Source organism: Schistocerca nitens, chromosome 1 (genome assembly GCF_023898315.1).
Source record: "Schistocerca nitens isolate TAMUIC-IGC-003100 chromosome 1, iqSchNite1.1, whole genome shotgun sequence".
NCBI lineage: Eukaryota > Metazoa > Arthropoda > Insecta > Orthoptera > Acrididae > Schistocerca > Schistocerca nitens.
The window spans coordinates 481,788,196-481,811,199 of NC_064614.1; the positions used below are offsets into that span (position 1 = coordinate 481,788,196).

Here is a 23,004-nt window from a genome sequence, read left to right on the forward strand (position 1 = left end):
TCAGAATATCGAAGCCATCTCCATTTCTGTTCTGGGAAGTCTGTTGAATTAACATATATACTGTTCTAGAAACGTGTGGGTTGTCACGTGGCGACATTAAAAACCTTGTCCTATACAATAAACGTAAACTGAAGGTGTAAATCGGAAGTATCAAACGCCTGTCAGATACACTCCAAGACAAAAAAAAAAGACACACTACGAAGTAAATATCCGATTGTGACGGAAATCTGTAGATGTGATGTACATGTACAAACAAGCAGATGATTACAATTTCAGAAAAACTGCGTGGTTTATTCAAGAGAGAGAACTTCATAAATTGAGCTGGTCAGTAACGTGCTAGACCACCCCTGGCCCTTACTCAAGAGGTTATTTAGCGTGGCATTGATTGATGGAGTTGTTGGAAATCCTCCTGAGTCATACGGTGCCAAATTCTGCCCAATTGATGGGTTAGATTGTCAAAACCCTTAGCAGGTGGGAGGCTCCTGTCAGTAATGCTCCAAACTTTCTTAGTTGGGGAGAGATGAGACGACCATGCTGGCCAAGGTAGGGTTTGGCAAGCACGATGACAAGCAGTGGAAACTCTCGCCGTGTGCTGGCGAGCATTATGTTGCTGAAATGTAAACCCAGCATGGCTTGCCATGAAGGACAACAGAAAGGCGTGTAGAATGTCGCCGATGTACCGCAGTGCTGTAAGGTTGCCGCGGGTGACAACCAAAGCGGTTCAGTTACGAAAGAAATGGTACCCGAGACCATCGCTCCTGCTTGTCGGGTCGTATGGCGGGCAATAGTCAAGTTGGTACCCCACCTCTGTCTCCAGACACGTCTTCGGCCTGGTATTTCGTTGACTGGAATAGAATTGTCTTCAGTGATGAGTCCCACTTCGAATTGAGCCCCAGTGACCAGTGAAGATATGCCTGGAGACGCCCCTGACAGCAGTGGAATGCCAATCTGACCGTCATCCGACATACGGCCCGACAGCCAGGAGTGATGCTCTGGGATGTCGTTTCGTTTCATAGCAGGGCCCCGTTGGTTGTCATCCGCGGGACCTTTACAGCACAGCAGTACGTGGAAGATGCTCTGCGTCCCCTTTGGTTGCCCTTCATGGCAAGCCGTCCTGGGCTTACATTTTAGCAACATAATGCCTGCCCGCACGCGGCAAGTGTTGCTACTGCTTGTCCTTCGTGTTTGCCAACCCCTACCTTGGCCAGCAAGGTCGCCAGATCTCTCCTCAACTGACAACGTTTGGAGCACTATGGCTAGAACCCTCCCATCATCTCGGGATTTTAACGATATAACGTGCCAATTGGGCCAGAATTTGGCACAGTATTCCTCGGGAGTGCTTCCAACAAGTCTATTAATTAATGCCAAGTCGAATAACCGCGTGCATAAGTGCCAGAGGTGGACCAGTGTGTTGCTGACTTTCTCAATTTCTGAAGCTCTTTCTCTTGAACAAATCATCCAGTTTTTCTGAAACTGTAATCATTTGTTTGTGATGCGTCTTTTTTTGACCAGGGGGTGGGTGGGTGGGTGGGTGGGGGGGGGAGTAATAGAACGTATAGGTCATCTTATTGCAGTCAGTTCGATGGCCAAAAATGCAGTAGCAGTTGTCGACGGTACTTCCACTAACGTGAGTGTTCCTTCATTTGCATCATTTCCCGTATGTGGCAAAAGCCGTATACCTTTTTTCATAGCCCCTTTGTGGTATCGAAATTTTATGCTCAGTAGCGTGGGTTTCTTTCTGATGAATGTGCCTACCTTCAACAATTCTCTTCAAATACCTGCAAAAGGCTTCCATCTACACCACTCAAATTCCTCAAATAAAATCAGAGAATGAATAGATGGATTATACCCTACAAATCCAAATTCGGAACAGTACGGCATATACACCTCCTGTTTAGCCCTAATACCTTTTCAATCAATGTAGACTTCCCTATATTTGTGTCACCAACAAATACAATTGAGGTTTCCTCACCCTCGTTGACTGAAAGGACGCATTGCACCCGGCTGCGACTTCTTTAGCCAAACCGGAATACAACAAATCACAATGCGATAACTCACGACATTCCTTCCGATTTTGGTTAAACGCTTGCCAATACTTCTCAATAAATAAAGTCACGTTGCTTCATGATAACGCCCCATCACACATAGCAAAACGCATCAGGGAAACGATCGAGGCGTTCAGTAGGGAAATACTAATGCATGGGTCATATTCTCAAAGTAAATGGCAGTATGTAAACATACAAGCAAGCAAGACTTTCTATTCGTGAATTTGTCTCCGGTGACTGATATCCAAAAACGCGCCTCATAATTTTAACAGATGACAAATGCCGGAAAAAAATATAAGTGTAAGCTCTGTTCTTCACATAAAATCAAATAGAGGCGGTCATTAATAGAGGTCTGTTACCGTTGTAGCAGCACAGATGGTTCTCGGCTGTGATGACATAAACCATCTTGTCCCAAATAGAAAGTGCGCAGCTTTCCCGTCCCATTCTAGTCGTCTTCTCCCCTTTCCCTTTGTAGTAGTCGTTTCGTCTTATCCTGCTGTCACATTTTTGCTACTTCTCTGTAGTCGTATTTTTCTCATCGACCCTTTGAGTCTCTATCCGGTTCATTGAGGGAAGGAGACTGTAATCGTAAGAACATTTCTCAGTAAATTACCGGCGAGATGTTGCCAGGTAACTGCCATAACATAGTAGTTGCATTTAGAGTTCCTTTCGTCACTGTTTTTAGTGTATAGGTATTTTGGGCGTACAAACAGATACGGTACTGCATCTAAATCAGTATGAAATTGTCATATGAATGGTCAGTTAAATCTATAACAGACAAGCTCTTATTACTGGTGGTAATTTGTTGAAGAGTGGGACGCAAAGAATTACACTTTCACTTTGGATATGGTGTTTTGACTGAGTTGCAGAAATAACGGCTGTGGTTTCCGTGGGAGTTCGTGCTTAGGAGCCCAGTGTCATGAGAAGAGACGAGAAGCCCAGTGTCATGAGAAGAGACGAGATTCCCGGAATGGACGATGCTGTGCGCTGCAGGTATACTGGGCCGTGAATGTTGAGGACAAAAATATGTGAATGAATGGCATGGGAGCATTCATATGGTGTCGGATATTTCCAAGATGTAAATACTATCGTGTAATTGGCCAGCCAAATAAATAAAAGAGAACGAGCTGTAGGGGGCCCAACGAGTGGTTAGTCAGGTAATCTTCCTCCTGTGTTAACGTAAACTGGCCACATGACATTAGATCATACGTCGTTGGTGTAGGTTTCTGTCAGCGCTCACGTATCAGCACGAACTGGTTTTATCTTCCAGCTCAACCATTGGGTTTCAGTTCAGAGTACTCCACGCAGCGTTGTGTATTCTATGTTCGCTTTGCGTGTCTGTCATAGGAACATTCTTTTATTTATACTGATAAATTAGACCGACCACGCGCCCAGATAACCGAGCGCGTTAATGCGCGGCAGTCTGGACACGAGGAGACGAGCCTGGCCAGGATCAAATCCACCTTGCGGATTAACGAGAGCTGGTGAGTGCGCCAGCCTGGATGTGGGTTTTAGGCGGTTTTCCGCATCTCAATAGGTAAACACCAGGCTGCTAACAAAGTTCCGCTTCCGATGCACGCTACACAAACATTTAGAATACGTTCTCACACTTGCAAATCAGATTTATTATGGACGCAGACAGGCGGGATACACCGATTTCGTCCTGGAGGTGAGAAAGAGATGGATGACTTTAGATCTTCTGTATCTTTAACAGTAGAACCACCGATGGGATATTTTTGTCCCATAGTAAAATTTTTACTCCTGTATCTCCTATAAATGTTTTTGGAAGTGGATGAGGGATCATGACTTTTAACATTCTTTTAGCCTAGTTAATTCTGAATTCAATGTCAGCGCTGTCATTTGTATAGTTTACGAGGACAAAAATAAAAAATAACGTAGAACGGCCGACGTGCGATTTTTGACCCATTAAATAAACTCAGCCGTGCCGAGTGCTTCACTTTATTGGTAGCCATTATTGGATCTGCTGCTGCAACGAATATATGAAGCTTTTAAGTATGGGGTCTTTGACGAAGTGAAACTTTATTTAAACAGAACAAACAGGCGCTAAAAAGTAGTGTAGCATGGATCGTTGTCGCGGTCTAACGGACGAGCCGATGTCAGCCTTCACATGTTGTTGTTGTTGTTGTTGTTGTTGTTGTTGTCTTCAGTCCTGAGACTGGTTTGATGCCGCTCCCCATGCTACTCTATCATGTGCAATCTTCTTCATCTCCCAGTACTTACTGCAGCCTACATCCTTCTGAATCTGCTTAGTGTATTCATCTCTTGGTCTCCCTCTACGATTTTTACCCTCCACGCTGCCCTCCAATGCTAAATTTGTGATCCCTTGATGCCTGAGAACATGTCCTACCAACCGATCCCTTTTTCTAGTCAAGTTGCGCCACAAACTCCTCTTCTCCCCAATCCTACTCAATACCTCCTCATTAGTTACGTGATCTACCCACCTTATCTTCAGTATTCTTCTGTAGCACCACATTTCGAAAGCTTCTATTCTCTTCTTGTCCAAACTGGTTATCGTCCATGTTTCACTTCCATACATGGCTACACTCCATACAAATACTTTCAGAAGTGACTTCCTGACACTTAAATCTATACTCGATGTTAACAAATTTCTCTTCTTCAGAAACGATTTCCTTGCCATTGCCAGTCTACATTTTATATCCTCTCTACTTCGACCACAATCAGTTATTTTACTCCCTAAATAGCAAAACTCCTGTACTACTTTAAGTGTCTCATTTCCTAATCTAATTCCCTCAGCATCACCCGATTTAATTTGACTACATTCCATTATCCTCGTTTTGCTTTTGTTGATGTTCATCTTATATCCTCCTTTCAAGACACTGTCCATTCCGTTCAACTGCTCTTCCAAGTCCTTTGCTATCTCTGACAGAATTACAATGTCATCGGCGAACCTCAAAGTTTTTATTTCTTCTCCATGAATTTTAATACCTACTCCGAATTTTTCTTTTGTTTCCTTTACTGCTTGCTCAATATACAGATTGAATAACATCAGGGAGAGGCTACAACCCTGTCTTACTCCCTTCCCAACCACTGCTTCCCTTTCATGTCCCTCGACTCTTATAACTGCCATCTGGTTTCTGTACAAATTGTAAATAGGCTTTCGCTCCCTGTATTTTACCCCTGCCACCTTCAGAATTTGAAAGAGAGTATTCCAGTTAACATTGTCAAAAGCTTTCTCTAAGTCTAGAAATGCTAGAAACGTAGGTTTGCCTTTCCTTAACCTTTCTTCTGAGATAAGTCGTAAGGTTAGTATTGCCTCACGTGTTCCAACATTTCTACGGAATCCAAACTGATCTTCCCCGAGGTCCGCTTCTACCAGTTTTTCCATTCGTCTGTAAAGAATTGGCGTTAGTATTTTGCAGCTGTGACTTATTAAACTGATAGTTCGGTAATTTTCACATCTGTCAACACCTGCTTTCTTTGGGATTGGAATTATTATATTCTTCTTGAAGTCTGAGGGTATTTCGCCTGTCTCATACATCTTGCTCACCAGATGGTAGAGTTTCGTCAGGACTGGCTCTCCCAAGGCTGTCAGTAGTTCTAATGGAATTTTGTCTACTCCCGGGGCCTTGTTTCGACTCAGGTCTTTCAGTGCTCTGTCAAACTCTTCACGCAGTATCATATCTCCCATTTTATCTTCATCTATATCCTCTTCCATTTCCAGAATATTGTCCTCAAATACATCGCCCTTGTATAGACCCTCTGTATACTCCTTCCACCATTCTGCCTTCCCTTCTTTGCTTAGAAACGGGTTGCCATCTGAGCTCTTGATACTCATACAAGTGGCTCTTCTCTCCAAAGGTCTCTTTAATTTTCCTGTAGGCAGTATCTATCTTACCCCTAGTGAGACAAGCCTCTATATCCTTACATTTGTCCTCTAGCCATCCCTGCTTAGCCATTTTGCACTTCCTGTCGATCTCATTTTTGAGATGCTTGTATTCCTTTTTGCCTGCTTCATTTACTGCATTTTTATATTTTCTCCTTTCATCAATTAAATTCAATATTTCTTCTGTTACCCAAGGATTTATATTAGCCCACGCCTTTTTACCTACTTGATCGTCTGCTGCCTTCACTACTTCATCCCTCAGAGCTACCCATTCTTCTTCTACTGTATTTCTTTCCCCCATTCCTGTCAATTGTTCCCTTATGCTCTCCCTGGAACTCTGTACAACCTCTGGTTCTTTCAGTTTATTAGGTCCGATCTCCTGAAATTCCCACCTTTTTGCAGTTTCTTCAGTTTCAATCTGCAGTTCATAACCAATAGATTGTGGTCAGAATCCACATCTGCCCCTGGAAATGTCTTACAATTTAAAACCTGGTTCCTAAATCTCTGTCTTACCATTATATAATCTATCTGATACCTTTTCGTATCTCCAGGATTCTTCCAGGTATACAACCTTCTTTTATGATTCTTGAACCAAGCGTTAGCTATGATTAAGTTATGCTCTGTGCAAAATTCTACAAGGCGGCTTCCTCTTTCATTTCTTCCCCCCAATCCATATTCACCTACTACGTTTCCTTCTCTCCCTTTTCCTACTATCGAATTCCAGTCACCCATGACTATTAAATTTTCGTCTCCCTTCACTACCTGAATAATTTCTTTTATCTCGTCATACATTTCTTCAATTTCTTCGTCATCTGCAGAGCTAGTTGGCATATAAACTTGTACTACTGTAGTAGGCATGGGCTTTGTGTCTATCTTGGCCAAAATAATGCGTTCACTATGCTGTTTGTAGTAGCTAACCCGCACTCCTATTTTTTTATTCATTATTAAACCTACTCCTGCATTACCGCTATTTGATTTTGTATTTATAACCCTGTAATCACCTGACCAAAAGTCTTGTTCCTCCTGCCACCGAACTTCACTAATCCCCACTATATCTAACTTTAACCTATCCATTTCCCTTTTTAAATTTTCTAACCTACCTGCCCGATTAAGGGATCTGACATTCCACGCTCCGATCCGTAGAACGCCAGTTTTCTTTCTTTTGATAATGACGTCCCCTTGAGTAATCCCTACCCGGAGATCCGAATGGGGGACTATTTTACCTCCGGAATATTTTACCCAAGAGGACACCATCATCATCTAATCATACAGTAAAGCTGCATGTCCTCGAGAAAAATTACGGCTGTAGTTTCCCCTTGCTTTCAGCCGTTCGCAGTACCAGCACAGCAAGGCCGTTTTGGTTAATGTTACAAGGCCAGATCAGTCAATCATCCAGACTGTTGCCCCTGCAACTACTGAAAAGGCTGCTGCCCCTCTTCAGGAACCACATGTTTGTCTGGCCTCTCAACAGATACCCCTCCGTTGTGGTTGCACCTACGGTACGGCCATCTGTATCGCTGAGGCACGCAAGCCTCCCCACCGACGGCAAAGTCCATGGTTCATGGGGGGAGCTTTCACATATAATACTGAATAACTCGAGTTCGAAGGCGAATATGTAGACAGTATTTAACTGATACTGATTATGATGCTAAACGAAGTACAGCAGTGTGCCCGTATGAATCAAAGGGCAGCGATCAAGATACTGACGAATCTTCACGTGTATATCAGGTGTAGAAGTATGAAGCCGGAATTTTCCTACAGATGGTGCTAGCCGTCAGTGTAGGGCCGGTGAGACCGCGTCTGCAGCGCCATCTGCCTCCTGTAATGGCTAACGACGAATGTCAGCACACAGTACAGCGGCATCTATTTCCAACCCGTGAACATGTCAAGTTTTGTGCCTAAGAACTACGATTTGCGGACAGCATTGGTTTTCTGTTATCATTTGAAGAAAACTGCAGCAGAATCGGATCGAATGCTTGTCGAAGCTTTCGGCGAACATTATCTTGGGAAAACACAATGTTTCCAGTGGTTAAAATAATTCAGAAGTGGTGATTTTGACGTGAGAAACGACGAGCGCGGGAAACCACCGAAAAAGACGATGGCAACGAATTGCGGGCCTTAGAGGATGAAGAAGATACTCAAACTCAACAGGAAGTCTCTGATCAAGTGAATGTGACGCAAAGTCGTTTCTCCGTCGAATAGTCGCAGGTGATGAAAAATGTATATACTTTAAAAATCCTAAGCGTCGTAAATCATGGGTGAATCCAGACAAACCATTGACATCCACTGCTAGGCAAGATCGCGTTGGAAAGAAGACAATGCTCTGTGTTAGGTGGGATCAGAAGGGCGTCATCTATTATGAGCTGCTAAAACTGGTGAAACCGCTACCAACAGCAAATGATTGATTTAAATCGAGCATTACGTGAAAAAGACCGGAATATGGAAAAACGGCAACTCAGTCATATTGCTCCATGATAACGCCCCATCACATACAGCAAAACGGGTAAGGGAAATACAGGGTGTCCGACTCAGACCTCCCTGATTTCAAGGCCACGGGAGAGAAAAACCACAGTAGATACGACATTGAAAAATGCACCACATTGTAGAGAATCTCAAAGAATTTACATCCCCGCGTCAGAAGTGCCAAGTATCGTCGCCAGAGTGCAGCATGGTCGCATGAAGTGAAAATAGCGACTCCACAGCAGCACGCGCAAGCAGTAGTGTGGTTTGCAGAAACAAAACCGCCGATTATTGTGCAAAGAAATAATCGTCGTGTGTATGAATGTGATCCACCTCATGTAAAAACAATTAAATAATGGTATAGGAAGTTTCTGGCAACAGGAAGTGTTCTGAAACATTGTGGCGGTGCACGTTACGGAGTTTCAGAAGAGACAGAGGAGAACATCAGACAAATGTTCTCCGAAGCCCACGTAAGTCAGTTGTCAAGCATCTGGGCAACATGATGTACCTCGATCAACATTGCATCGTGTAGTTCACCAGCGTCTTCGTATGTGTGCTTAAAAAGCGCAAATACTGAAACATCTGACGCCGAACGACAAACCACGCCCTCAACAATTTGCTGCGGATATGCTGCAGCATATTAATATGGACGCCAGCTTTCTGGAAAGATGTTTATTCTCAGATAAGGCAACTTTTCATCTATCAGGCAAGGTTAATAGGCATAATGTTCGGATTTGGGGTTCGCAAAATCCGAAAGTCGTCATTGAACATGTTCGAGATAGCCCCTAAACTAAACGTCTGGTGCGGGCTAATGCCGAGATTGTTGGACCGTTCTTCTTTGCGGAACAAACAGTGAATGGGTCAGTGTATCTGGAAATGGAGCAGTCTGTGTACCCTCAGATACAACTTGCAACCCAACATCATTTTTCAACAAGGTGCAGCCCCGCAACATTGGTCAACGGCTGTTAGTAAGTTCCTGAATAGGAAATTTCCCAATCCTTAGATCGGACGCGGAGGACCCATTGCGTCGCTTGATTTGTTAATGTGGGGATTCGTGAAGGACCGCGTGTATGCGACCAAAGTGGGCGATATTCCTACGTTGCGACATCGTATCGCTAATGCGATTGCAACAATAACAAAGGAAATGTTACAAAGAACTTGGCAAGAAATTGAACATAGACTCGATATTTTTCGTCTACAAATGGTTCATATGTAGAGGTGTGTTGATGATAAATAAATTCATTGAGATGCTCTACAATGTGGAGCATTTTTCACTGTCGTAACTAGTGTTTTTTTTATGGGTCTTTGAGATCAGGTAGGTTTGAGGGGACACTCTGTACTAATGCATGGGATTTATTCTCCAGATTTGGCCCATCATCTATTTTCATCACTGGGACACGCTCTCGCTGAACAACGCTCCAGTTCGTATGAAAATGTAAGAAAATGGCTCGCTGACTGGTTCGCTTCAAAAGAACTGCTTTTTTTGCGTGGCATTTATAACCTGCTGGAGAAGTGTGAGAATACAAATAGCAATGGGGATTATTTTGAATAAAATGTTGTGTATGGGTTTCAAACACAGACGTGTACTTATTGTAACAAAATTGAAATAAAACGTTTCTGAGAACATGTACTTCCGCTTTTCCAATTTTCCTTGCAGCTGTGTTCGTTCCACGAATAACACCAATTTTACTAATCTATCAGTGTCGCCTCATCCGAAGGGCAACCACGTCGTCTCCGTAATAGAAAAGGCAATAGAGGCGTTTCTGCCACAATGGTTCGTGGTAGTGCTTCCAAAGTTGCTATAGTTGGTATTTTTCAAGATAACGATGATGAACAGTTACAGCTAAATGTTAGAAAATTCTGCCACGCACTTACAAAAAAGGAGTCGTAAGTCAGGTAAACGAAAATTGTCAATAATACGGTTTCCAGTACAGAAGTTGAAGCTCTTGCTGGATTGAAGTGGGATGTACATGAGATAGGCAAAATAGTGTGAACACCTATACTTACTTGGGAATGGTTTATTAATAAGGGGTTGGAATAAAGGGGTTGGACAGCTGCAATTCTTCTCGGAATACTGGCATACAATGATTGTATAGTCTGTAGTGGAATGTTCTGTCACTCTTCGATCAGAACCTCTTCTAACTCCTGTAGTGAGGAGGGAGGCGGAAATCTGCTCCAGAGTCTGCGCTCCAATACAGCCCACAAGGGTTCGATAATGTGCAAGTCTGGTAACTGTGCTGGCCAGCGAAGACGCTGCAGTTCAGTTGCATGCTCCTCATTCCACGACTGTACTGTACTGGCTGTGTGAATGGGTGCATTATCGTCCTGAAATATGGCATCATTGTTGGGGAACAGCATTTGAATCATGGGGTGCACCTGATCACCTAAGATGTTCACGTAATCGTTGGCTGTAACAAGGCCTTTGAGAGTAATGATGGGACCTGCAAAGTACCATGATATGACTGCCCACACCATCACACTTCCACCTCCATGCGTAACCGTTGGAATCAAGCAATCAGGATTGCAGGCTTCTTTTAGCGTTCTCAAGACGTAAACTCGGCCAGATGTTGGAAATGGCGAAAACGTTGATTCGTCGGACCATATGACGTGTTTCCACTGACCAGCCATTCAGGATTTAGCTCGTGACACCATATTTTACGCTTCTTTGCGTTGGTTGTCATCACTAATGGTTTCGGTATGGCAGCTTGTCCACGAATATTCGCTTTATGGAGTTCTCCGCGGACAGTGTAGACAGATACAGTGTCTCGCAGATGGCTGTTGAACTCTGCAGTCACTTTAGCCGCCGTAGTTTTGTGTTGTTTTGACAAAATTAATGTTAGCATACGACGATCTCTGTCATTCGGCCTCTGAATTCAAATACAAAGTGCCCACTACTCGTAAACAACATCCACTGATGTCTAGTCTGTACTGAACACGCACAGTGCAGCGCAACACGCGCCCTACCAGCGTTGTTGACCGTGAAACACAAGGATCCCATCACTACCACTGTTCACATTATTTTGCCTATCTACTGTAGTTACTACTGATATTGCAACTTCTAGATAGCGTGGAAAGCAAAATGTTCTTTAGGAGAATTGCGGCTCTTTGCCATAACCTTAAACATTTGACGTGTGATTTTTCTTTGAATGCTTGGCGCTTATTTATTTACAAATCTGGTCCCAAGTGTATTCAAAAATGCACTGAAACTGAGGTATGTAGAGCGCTGGAAGGTGAAGAATGACTATTACCGGTAGGAGAGCTTGATGGCTCTCTTGCTGTTCTGAATTTTAGGGGTGTCATTGAATCCAAAGGAATACAGGTGGACCTTCTTTGGTCAAGGAAACGGCGGAAACAATTTTACCAAGTCTATGATCTCAGATGTCAGCAGCTCGTGGTCTCGCGGTAGCGTTCTCGCTTCCCGAGCACGGGGTCCCGGGTTCGATTCCTGGCGGGAGGCTGTGAAACCTATGTCCGTGCGAAGGTGGCACCAGACAGTACTACGGACGACTGCCAGGGTAGGGAAATATACAAATAATACCAGGATACTTACACTGTGCTGTGGCCCCCGAGCGCCGCGGTGGAAGTGCATTAGGTGCGGTGTGCTACTTATGAGCACATAACAGGGAGTAAGTAGCGGACGCGAACGAGGAAGCAAATTGGTGAACCAGAGTGGCAAAAGTTCTTCAATCTATTGGCGGACAGAAGAACACGAGGCCACTAGTCCGGCCGTTCACAATTTGAATTATTGGTTTATATTTAAAAATGAAGAAAAAAAGAACAAAAATACATAAATACACGAAATAAGTTAAAAGTGCATTATGCGTAGTAAAGGAGCGTATTGAACAGATCGGTACAGAACCGAGGGAAAACTGAGTGGAAGCTGCGATATACGATTATTACATAAACCGTGAAGCGCAATGAAACTTCTTTTACATGAGTGGCAAACAAGTTTTAAATTTAGTGGGGATATGTAAGTCACAACGTGGAACAACGCGCCACAGTTATCAGTTAAAAAAACATACATATTTACCACTCCTATTTACGAGTTCTCGTTACTGATCAACAGGGAAAGTAACGAAACCGTACAGTCTATGCTGCAATAGCACTAAAAGGACACATCAAAAGTGGGGTCAATGTAAAACCTGCTAACCAACAGTCGACAACTAATCGAGGCTTACATGAGATAACACCTGAGACGCATTTTACATAATGAAAGACAGGCAATTTTTTAATTAGTGAGGGCACAGGTAACGCCACAGTAGTCATAGGATAAAATGAAAAACATGTAAACTTTTATTAAGATAGGCCAATTTTACAGCTGTGTAAAATGAACTAGCTGGCCTTGCGGACATCACTATAGGAAACAGGCATATGCCGTACATTCGTTCAGCCTATTGAAGGCCGCAAAAATAATGGCAAAAAAACTCTGACCCAATTAAGAAGTATACATGTATGGGCGTACAGTAATCAGGGACCAGAAAGAGAAGGAAATGAGGCTGGTCGCTGCTTCAAAAAAGAAAAGTTACTCAGTAGAACTGCGTGCTTAAGCGTAGTTTGCTCGTTCAAAGTGTATCCTAGTTTAGAAAGAAGTGTCACTTGCTATATGCTTGTCAGATTGCCGAGCAGCATCGATATTTGGTTATTATTTATGCATAATATGGTTTCATACTGTCTTTGCGATATCGTAGTAGGTGTGAATTTTCTTGGTAGTAGCCATGAGGGACTACTGACAACAGCAAGAAAAGGGACGTGCCGACGCAAGCGTCGCTGCCGGGCGTGTTTTGCAAACGTCAGTGATTCGTGGCTGTCGTGGAACAGCTGAGCGCGGGTGGTGCCGCTCGCGGAGGTTGCAGGAACTAATTTGTCGTCCCGGCTGTAGTCCCGCGCTTCCTCGCCAGTCTGTGTGCGGAGGCTGGTGGGTGACTACAGTGACAAGTGTGTGTGCGTGCGGAAAGTCTGGAACGGAGAGGCAACTGACTGTGGCCCTGAACTCATTAATAGTACTGCCACCGTCTTAATTGCGTCACGTGTCTCTTGTGAGTATTCTTGAAATCTGTGTGGCCCAAAAGCGTTCTTCGTTTCTTATAGCCAGGAAGTCTGGTGTGCTTTGTGTCGTATGCTTCCGGAGTATTTTTATGGTGATGCATCTCTGTGTGCAGGTCATCAGATCCCAAGGCAGCCCAAAGTTTTAAGCATGTTAAACGTGTACGAAAAAAAAGTGCACGTAGTGATGAGATCGCTCAGACTACAAATATCTTTAAGTGGTGAAAATGCTTGTGAGCTGATGTTTTTCACTGTGTAAAAGAGGATGTTAGAAATAAACTGCAAATATTCGGCTGTGTCAGTGTTTGGCATGAAGTGAGGTTCCTTCGCAAATAACGTAGCTGCTCAATGCAAGTGTAAGTAATTAGGATGAAGATCTCATTGTAAAGTCCTGCAATGTAAAATGAAGCAGAATCCACATCACTTTGGTAGAGTTAAAAGTGAACATATGCCTACTACGCAATGCTTCGTCGAGAGCATAAATTAGAAGGCGGAGAGTTTTGCAGAAGACTGACCAAACATCGATGACCTATTTCGTAGTCATATGCTGATAGCCTCCAGTGATCCTGACGTCAGTGGCTGTCACCCGTGACTAACAATTCCCCTTTTACGTTCTTGTTTCGTGGATTGCTGTGGTATATGATATGGCTTTGGATGTGCCATCGATACTACGTCCTCAAAGTATTCCTGCTAATTGACGCTATCAGGAATCCGAAAAACGACCAGGACAATCAGACCAATATCGCTAGTTAGAATATTATCCGCGCTGATAATGCCATACTGTTGCGCTTATACGGTATGCAAATTAAAAAAAAATGTGGATATGATATGATGTCACATCATACAGCTCCACCCAAGGTATTTCCTCGCTCAGCGGCGTTGTAGAAAAATCAGATAAAATTTCATCTCTAGTTCTTTCGTCGGTTGCAAAACTGTTGTATCGCTTGGGGATTTGAATTTATATTTTCGTGTTGCATTTACGGAAATCAGTAATGCTATTAACTTGCACTGGTAAATGCATTTTGCGCGAATCACGGCCTGTGGAATTAGCGAACGCACCAGGGCTCGGAGTTTCTTCTGCTGTTTTGTGTTTGTGTGCTGCAGAACTGTCTCCCCGGTAGAATCTGATAACATTACATTAATTTGCGAAAGAGAAAAGAAAGACAGTGAGTGTATTACTGGAAACGGTTCTGGAGTGAGCCACCTGTTGCAGAAATGTAGTACTACTACTTCTTCTTCGGTCAGTTCTATGATGTAACGAATTGGATTCAGGATATGTACGCATATTTGTTTCTATGTCGCTGTGTCGTGATATTATGAACATTAAAAGTATGCCACAATTTGCAGGGACAGCACGAATCATGGTGTTATTGATGACAGGAAAAAAATTTTGTGACTAGTAGTGTACGGTCAACAGAAACTGTCAGTGTTATCCTTCTGCAGATATACAAAGCATAGGACATACATCCGCGAGCGCTCTTATTACTTCTTGACTTTTATCCCCACCCCCTGCCCACACACACACACACACACACACACACACACACACACACACACACACACACACACACACACAGATATTTCAACGTTTTGTTATAAGTCAATGCCTAGAGTTACAGACAGCTGCCACAGCAGCAACCAGTCACATTATGGACTTCGTCACATTATGGACTTCGTCACATTATGGACTTCGTCACATTATGGACTTCGTCACATTATGGACTTCGTCACATTATGGACTTCGTCACATTATGGACTTCGTCACATTATGGACTTCGTCACATTATGGACTTCGTCACATTATGGACTTCGTCACATTATGGACTTCGTCACATTATGGACTTCGTCACATTATGGACTTCGTCACATTATGGACTTCGTCACACTTTCTGTTCTGTTCACCGTTGTCACATCGCACTGCTACCTCAGATGCCAGTTGCCAGTCATTTGTAACGATGCTTGTGGTCGGTAGCGAAGAATAGTGATTTGTTTTCATTGTCCCACTGTAAGGCGTGGTTTTTTCCCTTCAGGTGTGAAGAAGAGCGATAAGACTATTGCCATCCTGCTAAGCAAACCTAATAATGCATATTAACGGGGAACGCGTGATTGCATCGTGGACAGAATCACTCAGCTGTTGCTGCTGCAACTCTATGTATGCCCAATCAATATGAACCAACATCGCCTCCTCCCATTTCTTTACTATCAATCATTCTATTATTTTAATCGAAGAGTGGTTCAGGCATGCCGCGGGAAACGTTGTGTCCGAAGTAGTGTATTAACAAATTTTGCGCAGTTTCGTTTTGGTAGACCTATGTTGTACTTTTTGGAATATCTGCCCACAAGGCAAAAAGTATATCAGTGACCCCCTTCCGGTTACATGTTACGATTAATCGGGAAATTGTGTTGTTTTCCATTTGATAAAAAAGTAAATCCGTGTGGACCACGTACATTTTCATTCTCAGCCGCGTGCTCAGATACAAAAATTGGATGGTTCGTAACTGTTTAATCACTGTAAACACATCCTCCTTCGTTCGTTCAGCATTTGTAATCTCTGGTTAATGTGTATAGTCTTTGCATGGCAACAGTGCAACGGAGGTTGTTACATCTTGGCAATTCACGCAGCCTGCGGAGAAAACCACAATGGGAAATTAATGCATTTCAGCAGTTGCAAAAGCATTCTGCTCAAAACATACAATACTGGTAGACACTCAGAATGTGCTAATTTCAGAACTGAGTAGTGTTACAAATTATGACTATTCAGTCACTTGCCGCGTATGAAAGTGTTTGTAAATCATGTGCCACATTATTAAAACAGTGCATTTCACACACTAATAAATAGTTCGTTGACTGAGTTTCTCATTTGTTTCAAGAATGCTTCATTTTTTCGTATTCTTTCTACTTTGTGCTTGATCGTCCACAAGCTTTTAGGGCCGGCTTCAATCGAAGTGGTGTTTTACCATTGCCTGTACTTCATTTGCTAGTCGTGAGCCGAAGATGTCTTTTAACTTAAGTGAACATGTTTTAACGGATGGAGAGGGCGAACATGCTTTTTACGAAACATTTGCATTATTGCAAAGAAATGTTGGCGTAGATAGAAATGTGATTATTAAAATTACCTTTACTGTTGTCGTTCATGTGACAAAATTTTCGTCTCCCCCCCCCCCCCCCCCCCCGACAGAAAAATGAAATATTTGTTAGCATGTTCTCTTTATAATGAAGAAAGCTGCTCAATTTATTATTTATTTAGTTCACCATGAGGTATGGAGTGGAAAATCAGGAGACAGTCATTATACTTCGTGCTTTACTAGTGTCGCTTATTACTAGAATCGCCGGATTTTTCGAACCACCCGAAAAAAGCCATCTGGAGGAAAAAAATGTCCCATCCTTTTTACTTTGAGGCGAGGGTTTTTATGTAAGAAAAAGCGATTGAAATCGCCTGTTTTGTTTAGAATTGAAACATGAAATATAATCATATTATATATTTCCAAATTTTAAAATAATTAATTTTATCCACTTCAACTTAAATAAGCAAACACTTCAAAATTTTTCACAATATCATCAAATAATCTTCTCGGTTATAGAAATACAGCCAAGTCCAAAAGTTCTCGGTACAAAATATTACCCAAGTAATCAAGAACACACTGTACGATCAGTAGGACACTATTGTCTGATACAATTAGACAAAAATAAACATCACTGGTGTGTGCAAGTAAATATATTCTTTTTAGATACCTATAGATCATCGTTGTCTTTGACAGAGCTTTGAAGTTTGCGCTAACTTAGGAAATCGTAACAACACATTTTTTCCAAACTGGTTTGTCACGCGATATATGAACTTTCCCCTTCTTTGAGAGTTTTTCATACCTGGCAGGAGCTGCGGCATCTGTCTAACATCTGATGGTTCTTTCTGAATAGCCAGAGCTCTGATCCTCCTTTCTGTATATCTTTAGTAAATTCCTCCGTGACCTTTTATTTTTATGTTTGTTGCTTCTCTGTAGTTTACTCAAGCATTGATAATTGCTAAATGTAGAATATTATAAAAAGTACAAAGAGGCCACCTTCTTCCACCGGCTACCACTGAGTACTCGAGAATACTTTTTGACTATCTGGTCAACATAATCTACTCCATACTTAGTTCCGCTGTAACATTTTACTGTGTCAGTTCCAGTTCGTACATATGGATGCAAGGCACTGACAATTACTACGTTCTTCCCTGGCGATCGAGTACACCCTTTCTAATTTGTTGTATTGTGCCAGGCAGCTTGTTCGGTTTTTCAGATGTGCTGGTGAAAGTGATTTGAAGTTGGCATGCGTAAAATTTCCTTTTTGTAGGTATGGACCTAAGAGTTTGTTCATTACAAATTTACTAAGACATTCACCATCATGACTAGTTTCATATTTTCCAAGATACAGGAAATCGTATAGCTTATACTTGGAATTTTTATCCACGGCCATCCAGTGTTCCAGCCCATACTTCAGGTTTTGAAGCCATGAATGAAGCGAAAGACATCTACAGTTGGAAGGATGCAACTAGTGATAGACACAAATATGTAGACCAGGAATGCTTTAACTGCTTCTTATGAATCGCTCCTATAACTCTGACACGAGAGCGAACTTCTCGCTTTTTAGCCACTCCGACAGCGTCGAGTTCAAATCAAACGTGAGGAACGGCATGATGTCCCTCACGCGACTACGCGATGTCACGGATTTGTAAAATTGTGTTCCCTCACTCCTCTGACCAAAGAAGCTCCGCTTGTGTTCCTTCTTATTCTGTGGCATTCCGAACATAGAAAATAGCAAGAAATGCATGAAACTTTTCTAAAGGGAATGACTATTCTTACCTGCGAAAATTCGACGCAGCCGTGTGTTTCAGTGCATTACTGAATGCTCGAGAATAAGTTTGGCAGTAAACAAATACCAAGCTCACGAGAAAAAAATCACTGATACAACACCTTTTCATGTATGGAGAAGGACTGGAATTATTCCGAAGAACTTTTTCTTTGTCCACCCATTGCAGGAGTTACGATGTTAGTACTACTACTACTACTACTACTACTACTACCACCCACTTTGTTCCATCGGGAGCTTCTACCTCCGTACCGCATCTTTTACGTGAATTACTCTACTTTAGAATGTGCCTGACTGTCGGATGCCGCACATCTAATTTCGTAATTGCATGACGGCAGCAGACACAATAAAGGCTACAACAGTGTGCAATAATCGGCTGCGCTTAGTTCATTCAATGGGACGAAAGAGTCACGTAGGCTGTTTTAGGTATTTATTATTTTTTGCTCAGGCTATCAATTGACAGCGCTGACTTTTATTGCTAAATGAACTAGCCTAAGAAATACTAAGTCAAGAACCATCATCCACCTCCTAAAACAGTCAGAGGGAGAGGGGTTAAATTTTGCTGTAAGACAGAAATATTCTTTGGACGGTTCTAGTATTGAAGGGTCAAAGCAAAAGTGACACAAGCGGCCGATTGGGGTACCAGGGGTGTCTAAAGTGTGCAATTTGTATTCAGGGCAAAACATAATTTGTAGAGTAAACTGACACAGGTGAAAGTACACGAGAACAGAAGCCAAAATGTTCCTGTACAGATGGATCCGCAAACGTGCCGTTTGCGAGATAGTTGCGAATTAGTGGTCGCGAGCTTCCACTGACTTCGAAATCAAATGTTGCACTAGTTCGAGTAAACGTATTTAGACCGTAAACTTTCTGATTGTCCCCATTGCCTATCTTAACAAGAAATTGAATGATACTTACATACATTAGGCGCGGTTCTCACTGAAGCAATACGATATGGTATAAGACACTTTGCAATAAAGGTCACGCGACGCTTCGGTTATCCCAGCGATACTGCTGTCCCCACAGGGACGATACGACGAACAAGACGACACAGCAGCCGGCAATACAATCGCGTGTGGCACGTCGCTGCCAGCCTCGTCGCGGACAACTACCAAATATGTCAGGTATTTTCTCGGGACTGGAAACAGATATGGTTCTCCTTCAGGCGTTAAAAATATTTCCGATATGTTAACTACATTTGGTATGCAGCATTTTATGACCAAAAATGCACCAAACGCAAATTGCATACATAACAATTTTGACCATCAGTTTTTAAATTCGTGGAAATTTTCTGACGTTTAACTTACTGGTGAGTTTTCTTCACATATGATATACATGGTTCATGGTGTGGGTTCCTGTAGTCATGTCCTAGTTCATGAACAACGGGCAACGTATGAGTGGCCAAGTAAGTGGTCTCGACAGTCGGGATACCAGTTACTTTGGAATAAGGCTGGGCATCTCGGATATATTCTGAGGCGTGGTCACCTTTGTGCTCATACGGCAAAGACTACCAAATCCACCGGTTAGTCCGTCAACCGTTAGGGGTAAAACTCAATGGGACTCGTGGCAAGTAAGGCTAGCAACCTGCTTCCCTGGTACTTTAAATATGATGCTGGCAACAATCAGAGCAAAATGCCTCGGACCTTTGGAGGTGACTGAGTCCCACCTCTAACTGACAAACCAGGAACTCCTAAGATACGACTTGGCAAACAAATGGTAATGAGATGGGGAGCTATTAATATCAATGGGGGCTACTCTGGGAAGAAGGTAGAGTTGGCAGAGGCTGCAAGTAAGATGGGTTTGGACGTTTTAGCTGGTAGTGACTTAGGGTAAGGGGTGAGAAAGAAGAGGAAGTGGGAGAATACAAGGTCTGCCTGTCAGGAGTCAAAGCAGGGATAGCACAATGGGGTGTAGGGCTTTACATCAGGAAAGAAATGGAACCCAGCATAGTTGCAACAAGGTATGTAAACGAACGACTGATGTGGATAGATTTGACAGTGTCTAGCAAGAAAATTAGGATTGTGTCAGTATATTCGCATTGTGAAGGGACAGATCAAGACAAGATGGATAGTTTTTATGACGCACTCAGTGACGTAGTTGTTGGAGTAGAGGACAAGGACAGTGTTCTGCTCATGGGTGATTTTAATGCCTGGATTGGAAATCGAACAGAAGGGTATTAAAAGGTTATTGGTAAATTTGGAGAGGATATGGAGGCCAACAGGAATGGGAAACAACTCTTGGATTTCTGTGCCAGTATGGGCTTAGTAATCACAAACTCCTTTTTTAGACATAAGAACATTCACCGGTATACTTGGGAAGGCAAGGGAACCAGATATATCATTGACTATATAATAACAGATCAGGAATTCAGGAAGGCTGTGAGGGACACACGTGTATTCAGGGGATTCTTTGATGACACTGATCATTATTTAATCTGCAGTGAAATTGGGATTGTGAGGCCGAAAGTGCAGGAGGTCAGGTCCATATGTAGGAGGATAAGAGTGGAGAAACTTCAGGATAAGGAAATCAGGCACAAGTACATAACAGCGATCTCAGAAAGGTACCAGTTAGTTGAATGTAGTCAATTACAGTCATTGGAAAAGGAATGGACAAGGTACAGGGACACAGTACTAGAAGTGGCTAAAGAATGTCTTGGAACAGTAGTGTGTAAAGGTAGGATGAAGCAAACAGCTTGGTGGAATGACACAGTCAAGGCAGCCTGTAAAAGGAAAAAGAAGGCGTATCAAAAATGGCTACATAATAGAACTCAGATAGACAGAGAAAGTTATGTTGAAGAAAGAAACAAAGCCAAACAGATAATTGCACCATCCAAGAAGAAATCTTGGGAAGACTTTGTAAACAGGTTGGAGACTTTGGATCAAGCTGCTGGAAAACCATTCTGGAGTGTAATTAGCAGTCTTCGAAAGGGAGGTAAGAAGGAAATGACAAGTATTTTGGACAGGTCAGGAAAACTGCTGGTGAATCCTGTGGATTGCTTGGCCAGATGGAGGGAATATTTTGAAGAGTTGCTCAATGTAGGTGAAAATACGATCAGTAATGTTTCAGATTTCGAGGTACAATGGGATAGGAATGATAATGGAAGTAGGATAACATTTGAGGAAGTGGAGAAAATGGTCAATAGATTGCAGTGCAATAAAGCAGCTGGGGTGGATGAAATTAAGTCGGAATTCATCAAATACAGTGGAATGTCAGGTCTTAAATGGCTACACAGGATAATTGAAATGGCCTGGAAGTCGGGACAGGTTCCATCAGACTGGACAAAAGCAGTAATCACACCAATCTTTAAACATGGAAACAGAAAAGATTGTAACAACTACAGAGGTATCTCTTTAATCAGTGTTGTGGGTAAAATCTTCTCAGGTATTGCTGAAAGGAAAGTGCGAGTATTAGTTGAGGACCAATTGGATGAAAATCAGTGTGGGTTTAGGCCTCTTAGAGGTTGTCAGGACCAGATCTTTAGCTTACGGCAAATAATGGAGAAGTGTTATGAGTGGAACAGGGAATTGTGTCTATGCTTTATAGATCTAGAAAAGGCATATGACCGGGTTCCTAGGAGGAAGTTATTGTCTGTTCTACGAGATTATGGAATAGGAGGCAAACTTTTGCAAGCAATTAAAGGTCTTTACCTGGATAGTCAGGCAGCAGTTAGAGTTGACGGTAAATTGAGTTCATGGTTCAGAGTAATTTCAGGGGTAAGACAAGGCTGCAACCTGTCTCCACTGTTGTTCATATTATTTATGGATCATATGTTGAAAACAATAGACTGGCTGGGTGAGATTAAGATATGTGAACACAAAATAAGCAGTCTTGCATATGCCGATGACTTAGTTGTGATGGCAGATTCGATTGAATATTTGCAAAGTAATATTTCAGAGCTAGATCAGAAATGTAAGGACTAAGGTATGAAGATTAGCATCTCCAAAACGAAAGTAATGTCAGTGGGAAAGAGATATAAACGGATTGAGTGAGTGCCAAATAGGAGGAACAAAGCTAGAACAGGTGGATGGTTTCAAGTACTTAGGTTGCATATTCTCACAGGGTGGCAACATAGTGAAAGAACTGGAAGCGAGGTGTAGCAAAGCTAATGCAGTGAGCGCTCAGCTACGATCTACTCTCCTCTGCAAGAAAGAAGTCAGTACCAAGACTAAGTTATCTGTGCACCGTTCAATCTTTCGACCAACTTTGTTGTATGGGAGCGAAAGCTGGGTGGATTCAGGTTACCTTATCAACAAGGTTGAGGTTACGGATATGAAAGTAGCTAGGATGATTGCAGGTACTAGTAGATGGGAACAATGGCAGGAGGGTGTCCACAATGAAGAAATCAAAGAAAAACTGGGAATGAAATCTATAGATGCAGCAGTCAGGGCGAACAGGCTTAGATGGTGGGGTCATGTTACACGCATGGGAGAAGCAAGGTTACCCAAGAGACTCATGGGTTCAGCAGTAGAGGGTAGGAGGAGTCGGGGCAGACCAAGGAGAAGGTACCTGGATTCGGTTAAGAATGATTTTGAAGCAATAGGTTTAACATCAGAAGAGGCACCAATGTTAGCACTGAATAGGGGATCATGGAGGAATTTTATAAGGGGGACTATGCTCCAGACTGAACGCTGAAAGGCATAATCAGTTTTAGATGATGATGATGATGATGATGATGATGATGATGATGATGATGATGATGATGATATACGCTGAGATGACACATGTCTCAGGATACCGTCTAAT

General features: G+C 42.6%; 1 protein-coding gene across 5 annotated transcripts in view; it reads left to right on the plus strand.

Moving 5' to 3' along the window:
* Window positions 1-23,004, plus strand: part of LOC126252329 (E3 ubiquitin-protein ligase RNF19A-like) — a 419,730-nt gene that overhangs the window by 211,105 nt on the left and 185,621 nt on the right. The window contains exon 1 of one of the 5 annotated variants that reach the window (XM_049953227.1): window positions 13,276-13,406. The exons of the other annotated variants lie outside the window; for them this stretch is intronic. The gene's annotated coding sequence lies outside the window, so the exon portion shown is untranslated. Of the gene's footprint in view, window positions 1-13,275; window positions 13,407-23,004 lie in introns of those variants that run through there. 5 annotated transcript variants of the gene reach the window in all.